The sequence below is a fragment of the Solanum verrucosum genome, unplaced genomic scaffold (genome assembly GCF_900185275.1).
Source record: "Solanum verrucosum unplaced genomic scaffold, falcon-dt-bn FXZP01000060.1, whole genome shotgun sequence".
NCBI lineage: Eukaryota > Viridiplantae > Streptophyta > Magnoliopsida > Solanales > Solanaceae > Solanum > Solanum verrucosum.
In genome coordinates, this window is record NW_026020129.1 from 10,973,712 (window position 1) to 10,979,711 (window position 6,000).

The 6,000-nt window shown below is 34.7% G+C and overlaps 1 protein-coding gene and 1 non-coding gene across 4 annotated transcripts in view; both read left to right on the plus strand.

The window, feature by feature from the left end:
* Positions 1-4,808, plus strand: part of LOC125826249 (F-box protein At2g26160-like) — a 43,854-nt gene extending 39,046 nt beyond the window's left edge. Inside the window, exons 2-4 of one of the 3 annotated variants that reach the window (XR_007442934.1) lie at positions 961-1,010; positions 2,822-4,055; positions 4,487-4,808. The gene's annotated coding sequence lies outside the window, so the exon portion shown is untranslated. Of the gene's footprint in view, positions 1-871; positions 1,087-2,821; positions 4,056-4,486 lie in introns of those variants that run through there. The other 2 variants (XR_007442933.1, XM_049505568.1) reach the window with 2 other exon arrangements.
* TRNAA-UGC (transfer RNA alanine (anticodon UGC)) lies at positions 4,679-4,751 on the plus strand. Its single transcript has one exon. It is a non-coding gene; the product is annotated as a tRNA-Ala (tRNA).
* Positions 4,809-6,000: the final 1,192 nt, after the last annotated feature.

The window sequence follows — 6,000 nt, forward strand, 5'->3', positions numbered from 1 at the left end:
AACATTTTTATGATGACGTTAAGATTAGGAAGAGACGATGACGAATATACTGATGGAGAAACAAATAAATGCAAGAAGTAGATTTATTTTTTTTGGTGAAGTAGTAGATTGTTTACTGTTGTTCTGGACCCTTAATGTTGTGTGACCTGAGATGAGATTGTTGGGTCCTTTTCAGTATTTTCTGTTTAGTGCTTACAATAAATGATGTGTTGATAAGAAACCGCTCTATTATTGCCAGCTAACTTTTGTTTGAAGTTATGATATTCATACTTGTGTTATATCATTATTTTGTTTTCTTGTAATTTCTCTGTTATGTTAACCTGTCCTACCTTATCGGACTGGTTAAGTCACAGTAATTAGATAGTAGCAGGCTAGCAAATATTTATGTAAATGTACTTACTATAATCTTGTTTATCATATTTGCTGAGTTTAGAACAAGTACGTGAATATTTCACTCCACTATTTGGTAAACTATTTATTATGTAAAGTTTTTGGCTGTTTGCATGTGTCTTGTCAACAATTTTGCATGTTTAACTCCCTATGAACATGAGAAGTTTAGGCTGGAATTTCTGATCTGTAATTTGAGTAAATCCATGGAAACTGACACTTTAAAGTTCAAAAAAACACCCTTCATAATAGGATATGAGGAAGATGACCACTATTTAAATGATTATTGGATGAAGGAAATTCCAAAGTAGAATCAATCTTCTCATTGTTGCACTAATTACTGTTTAACTGGTATCTAAATAAATATTGGATGAACGATATCCTCTTTATCCCTCATCCCTTACTATTACTCTTTAACCCGTATGTCCCATTAATTCTGGAGATAGCTTTCGCCCATTTATTTACCGCCACATTTCCTTGACAGGCATCCACTGATCCATCAAATCCAGTTACATCTACTGATGCTCATAAAATTTGCGAATCTTGCCCAGAAGCGCAGGTGTATGACTTAAGTTATTTTGGATGTTCAAGAATGTATTATAATTTGCAGCTACACATCTAGTGTAAGTTTTGCTGCTTATTGCTAAAACTTGTCGTATTATAACTGCTATGTACAAGGTGAAATTGTTACTGTTGATCAACTACTATCTAACTTTAGTTTATCGTATTTTGTTAACTATTGTGAGACAATGCAATCATGTTACTATTAAAGCTCACAGAACTCCTTTGGGTTATCAAATTTTTTTGTTTTTCTTATTTCCCTCTTTACAATTACAAGGTAGTCCCTGTTCTAGCTTTGAGAGAGGGGTCTGGTAGTAGTAACTTATATCGCTACGGGCATTGTAGAGAAAATGAAGGGGGCAAAAATGGGGAGCAATATGCAAATTAATTTGAGACTGAGACATAGTTTTTGTTGTCTTACCAAATGAATTATGATAAGTGTGTGCTTCACAAACAAGTCATACCTAAAAACATTCTTCATGCGATGAATATAAAGGGGTAAGGAAAGGTAGAAGAAACTAATGAATTTTTCCTAGTGGAAATATATGAAGATACTACTACAACCAATACATTAATACCTGCAGCTGTTCAACTTCTTGTTAAGTCGCTTTTCGGACATAAAATATGTGAGTGGTAAATAAAGATATATGGGCTCTCTATAGCTAACATATTTTTATTGTCAATCACAACTCTCACCAAAATGATCATTTACTGGGTTGATCTTGTGCCATCAGAAAATCACAAACTAAGGGGTCATTTGGATGTTGGTTAGAAAGTGAAATTATTCATGTATTTAAACAAGCATAATTAGCACAATGTTTGGGAGCATTTTATTTGTATGTACAAAATTTAGCACACCGAGTACGGTGTTTAGTTACTTGTTGCAATCCTTCATAACTAATACATGAAGAAGTTATGAGGAAATTTATGTATTATTTATGCACGGTAGAAGATGCACTAACTAATCTATAGGTAACTACCTAACTAATCCCCGTATTGCAGCAGGGGTGGCTCAATAAAATTAATGTCCTAAAGCCAAAGCTTAATAAGATATTATAAAAAATCTAAATAAAATTTATGATTTTTTTTCTAAATTTACTCTTTGAACTTTTTATATGCAGAGCTATATATTTATTTTAAGGATTAATTCATTCAAATAATTCTTTCTATTGATACAAAATTAGTTGATTTAGAAATATTAAGTTTAAAATGGAATATAAAACTATCACAAACTGCAAAAAAAGAGAACAAACGTATGGTGGAAAAATCTGAACCAACAAGGTAGATAGATATATGTACAAATTACTGTGTAGTGACATAGTAATTTATTAAATCTTCATTTCATATCATCGCCTTTTTATTTCAACCTAAAATTAATTTCAAGTGTTCAACAAAAAATTTCTTATAAGCTAATAAATTCCTATACATTTCACAAAGTTACAATTTATATTTTAAGAAATGCATTATTTCCTTATATAGTCAAGACATTAGTAGAAGTTGTCACTTTATGTATAATCTTCTTGTATGAATTCCTATTTCCTCCATTGTTTATGTTTACTTCTATGATTTGGTGTTGCACTTCAATGAGCTAGAATCAACCTTGTAAGTTTGGTGAATAATTGGTGGTGTAAAAGGAACATTTACTACATGTAGCAATATTTTCTTAGAATTAACTACTTCTCTAAAGCTATATCTTGATGTTCTAAAACAAGATTAAGATAGATACATTAGTTCTTGATTTGTAACAAACAACATGTGTACTTAGTGATTTATCTCTTTTGGCTATTATACTAAGTCTGTGTGATACTGTGAAAGTTGTATGGTTATTGTTTTGCTCTAATATTACATATCACATTCCCTATTTATGTATCAGGTTATAAATGGCTGGTTGGTCGGAGCTTCCACAGGATTTGTTGAGGTTAATAGCTCATTCTCTTGCTACATACACTGATCCAGTCCAGTTCACATGTGTTTGTAATTCATGGAGGTCAGTGTTACCTACTATTTCGAGTATTAAGGGAGTTCAGCCATGGTTGTTGCTGCCTCGTGACAATAATACAAACGCAAAAACTTGAGAAGCATCTTATTAGCATACATGAAAAAAGAGTAGTTCACTACCTTGAGGTCCCAAAGGTCCTTGGTAAGGAGTTTCGCGGTTCGTCCTACGGAGGGTTAGTTTCTACTTTCTATTAAAGACACCTACAATCTGTTTAACCCAATCACTAGGGGTCAAATCACCCTTCCACCGAGGTATAAGTTCCCTGATGTGAGAAATATTGTGCAAAGAAGCTTGAAACTGAAAATGCGCTTGAATCCCAAGATGTGACTTTATTCCTTTCGGCGGATCTGGTCAACGCTCGTCTTTTATTCAAAGTTGTCCTATCTTCAAGCAAAGTTAACTCTATGGTTGTTGCCATCTATGGTGGTAATTATAACTTGGCCTACTGCAAACTCGGAGATAAAAAAAGTGGTTATCCATTTCCAAAACAGGATACCACGATACCATCTGTTATCACTACCGGAAGAAACGCCCTTTAGTGGCAATTAATTGAATATCGGTAACTTTCCTTTTGTTCAACTATTAGCGGCATTTGGAGATTAGCTGGGAATAAAGACCTTTTCACTGGTTATTGAAGAGAATAGCCACAAAAAGTTGATACTGAATGCAAATTATTGAAAGTGAATTTTTCCTAATTTTACCTTCCCTCCCTCTCTTCATTTCTCTCCTTGTAAACCTGAAATCCTATCACCTGTTTTCCGATTTTTCAGTGTACCTGCAATGGTTTCATTGGGGATTTCGGATTTGTGGTGGATTTTAGATATTCTGGATAGGAATGATACGGAAGAGGAAAGACAAGTAAGCTTGTTTGATGCGGTGGATGACTCGTCAGCATTGGCGAAGAAAGCCCATGGAAGCTTAAATGGTGGAAACAACATGACGCCTGATGTTTGATCAACAAGTGGTACGAAAAACCTTCTCACAGAGATTCTATGAATTTTGGAGAAGAGGAAGACTCTTCTGGTATGGCATCAAAAAGAGGAGTTCTCAAGATGATTAATATCCAATCATTGGCAATGCCTTCTCTGTCACCGGCTTTTTTCACCAGGTAATCCGAATCATCTCTCCCTAACTCTATCTTAATCTCTTCTCCTTTAGTTTTGATTTTTCTTTATCGTTGATGGTGTCTTTCTGTCTTAGCTCTCAACCTTGCCTCTCGTCAGTTTCAATTGTCGCCGGCCTACATACCCCGTGCCCTAGGCTTGTTTTTCTTTTTCTCCCTTTTCTTTTCTATTTTTGTTTTTTCATTGATTTTCTATTTTTAATAAATACTTTGTGCATCTAGTCTTCTGCTTTAGATTATGTTCAATTTCTTTAACGATTCTTATAATACAAGTACCAAACTATGTGCATATAGTTGTATGTTATGTGATTGAGATGGAATATTTAGCAAGCGTTGTAACACTTTGCTATTTACTTAGGAAATGACACTGCTTGATATATCTAATGGAAATTTTGCTATTTTGTTCCTTTCTACAGCATATATGTTGTTCTTCAGTGGATTTGGTAATAATTATGTTGGAGTACAAATTGGGAGACAAGAATATGTATATGTGGGAGACTACTCGTTATTGCTCATTTGGCAGCATCATTTCTCTTGGATTTGAAAATATTGTTTGTGTTTTCGTGGCTGCTGATACGTTGAAGTCTATTAATTTTCAATAGATAACAGGGGATGTAGCTCAAATGGTAGAGCACTCGCTTTGCATGCGAGAGGCACGGGGTTCAATCCCCCGCATCTCCATTCATTTTCGTTTCGTCTCTACCTCCACGAGGTAGGGGTAAGGTCTGGGTACACTCTACCCTCTCCAGATCCTACTCATGGAATTTCACTGGGTATGTTGTTATTAAATTTCAATAGATAATTATATGCTTTTCTGCTCTCTGATATTTTTCAGAAAATTGCTGAGTTGACTGGCTCACATGGGTCTCTTGTACTGGTAGATAACAGTATTATGTCCCATATACCATCCCATCGTTTGGACCTTGGAGCAGGTCTGCAGATACTTTTAGTTCTGGTAAAATTCTCAAGGTGCTGCCGTGCTGGTTACCTTAAATGGTCTGTTATTTTCAGATATTGTGATGCATTCAGCAGCTAAGTTTATATCTGCCCATAGTGATCTGATGGAGGGTGTACTTATTGTCACAAGGGAAAGGGTTTTTCCTCTTTATTTGGTTTCATGGATTAATTTACGCTTATCACATGATTTCTCATCATCATTGGTGCCCTTGAGTTGCTTTCATGGCCAAATCTATCAGATTACCCTGATTGAAAGAAAAAAGAAAAACCACCTCTTAGTAATAAGCTCCTTTAAAGTGTCAAAAAAATAAGCTCCTTTAGTAGATTCAATTACCTGAAGTCTCAATTACTAAATATCTGTTGCATAACTGGTCTATCGGGAAATTATTACCTCAATGGAACTATAGAAATATCTAAACAATTGTAGTTTGGAGTGCAAAGTTCATATTTACTTAGAAACAGATAGAGTACGTGCTAATGTTATTCTAAAACATATTCTATATCTTTTTAAAGGTGGCAAATTATGTAATCTTCTTGTTAGGTCATTTCTCTGAATAGATTCAATCACCTGAAGATTCTCAGGAATTTTAACCCAACATATACAAGCAAGTAAATTCACATTTTGTCAACGGATCTGTTTAGATATTGTGGTATCGAGTTAATGTATTGCCTGTCTGAAGTTGGGACGTCACACATTTGACATTTGTAACCTGGGGGTTGTGAAAGTCTAAATTGCAGTCCTTTTACTAGGCTGAAGCTGCATATGATAATTTCCCCTTATGCAGGCATAACTTACTTTTTCTAAAGACAGTGCCTGCCCCTTTTACCGAATGTGAAGTTTAAGATTAGCTCACTTACTCGACCTGATATTCAAATTATATATATTGACTTGTAAAAATCAGCTTGGCAAAGAACGTGTACTAACTTCAGAATGCAGAAAGTGCAGGCTTAGCCCCATTTGATTGCTGGCTTT